Source organism: Galeopterus variegatus, unplaced genomic scaffold (assembly GCF_000696425.1).
Source record: "Galeopterus variegatus unplaced genomic scaffold, G_variegatus-3.0.2 Scaffold13002, whole genome shotgun sequence".
Classification (NCBI taxonomy): Eukaryota; Metazoa; Chordata; class Mammalia; order Dermoptera; family Cynocephalidae; genus Galeopterus; species Galeopterus variegatus.
Genome location: NW_007739113.1, coordinates 31,507 through 32,893, shown reverse-complemented (window position 1 = coordinate 32,893; position 1,387 = coordinate 31,507). Strand labels below are relative to the sequence as shown.

General features: G+C 41.4%; 1 long non-coding RNA gene across 4 annotated transcripts in view; it reads left to right on the top strand.

Moving 5' to 3' along the window:
• Nucleotides 1-439: 439 nt before the first annotated feature.
• Nucleotides 440-1,387, top strand: part of LOC103581417 — a 5,802-nt gene continuing 4,854 nt past the window's right edge. The window contains exon 1 of one of the 4 annotated variants that reach the window (XR_549663.1): nucleotides 440-711. This is a non-coding gene — a long non-coding RNA (uncharacterized LOC103581417). The remainder of the gene's footprint in view (nucleotides 712-1,387) is intronic. The other 3 variants (XR_549664.1, XR_549662.1, XR_549665.1) reach the window with 3 other exon arrangements.

The following is a 1,387-nucleotide window of genomic DNA, read 5'->3' as shown; positions in this document are numbered from 1 at the left end:
GTGTGATATCCTACAAATCGGTCTAAATACATTTACAAGTGCTCTTTTAATAACTATATAATAAAAATTCTAAGAGGTATGCAAGCATTGTGCTATAGCTTAAATGGTGATGCTTTTTTTCTGATTGGTACATAAAATATTGGTAGGTCCGATAATTGAGGGATCTCNGTGTGTGTGTGTGTATTATTGGCGTATAGCAGATGGGTTGGGAAATGTGGCCTTGGGGTATGTCCATCTAACCTTCCTGGGATGGGTTTTACACTGTAGTATTTTAAAAATTGGTTTTAAATTTAAAAAAATACTTACCATTTGAAAATTAATAAAGTGAATATTTTACTGTAAAGACTAAAGTTCTATGGAGTAGATTAGATTATTGGGCCCAGTTCTTCACCTCTTCTATATCCCTCCTTACCCTGTGCTCTGCCTCTTGATTTTGGGACTTGGCCGTGAGATCTGCTTCAGCCAATGGGAGATTAGTGGAAACAAAGCAAGCAACAGCTTGCAATGTACTTGTGTGTTTGTACTTTTCCCTTTGTGTCTCTGCCATCACCACGAGAAGAGCTTCCCTCAGGAGATGGCCACCATCACTTGCGGGCCCATGATCAGCAGACCTCAATCCATCCCATGGTGAGCACCCAAGCCCAGCAGATCTTCAACCTGAAGCAAAGCTGCTAAATGGAGCCCAAGCCAGATAAGCCAACTCACAGATAAGTGAGCAAGAGCTGTTGTTTTAATTGCTGGGGTTTGGGGTTGTTTGTTATGGCAGCAATAGCTGACTAATATACTCCCCTTCCTCTCCCTCAGACCTTTACTCTGCTTGTGCACACATATGAAGGGACTTCAAAAAGTTCATGGAAAGATCAGTATTATCTTTTAATTCCTTTCTTCCATAAACTTTTTGAAGTCCCCTCATATCTCTGTGTACATAATTACCTCTGCAACTAGACTAGAACCTCCTAAAAGTGGGAATTGTGTCTTGCTCATTCTTATCCTTTCCCCATTCAGACAGTGATTAAAAACACAGTAGAGTGGGAAGACAGGCTTTGGTATGTGCCATTTCCACTCAATAACGTGCTAGCCATGGGACTCTGGCTAAGCTGTGTGACTTTCCTGTGTCTCACTTTTCTCATCTGTAAAATGGGAATATTAGGCTCTACCTGACATGGCTATAGAGAGGACAGTGTAAATCTCCTAGCAGGGTGCCCAGCATGAGCGTGCCTTATAGAGCTGGCATATTTCATAGTAGATACAGAATACAGACATGTTGTGGCTTAAGTAGATATACCTGAGATAAATAAGGAACTGATGTGGATGAGTTGATTCAGGGCACCCTGGAGACAAGTCACTCCCCACCATTGAGTATCCTACTTGTTTTGTCACTGTTGTT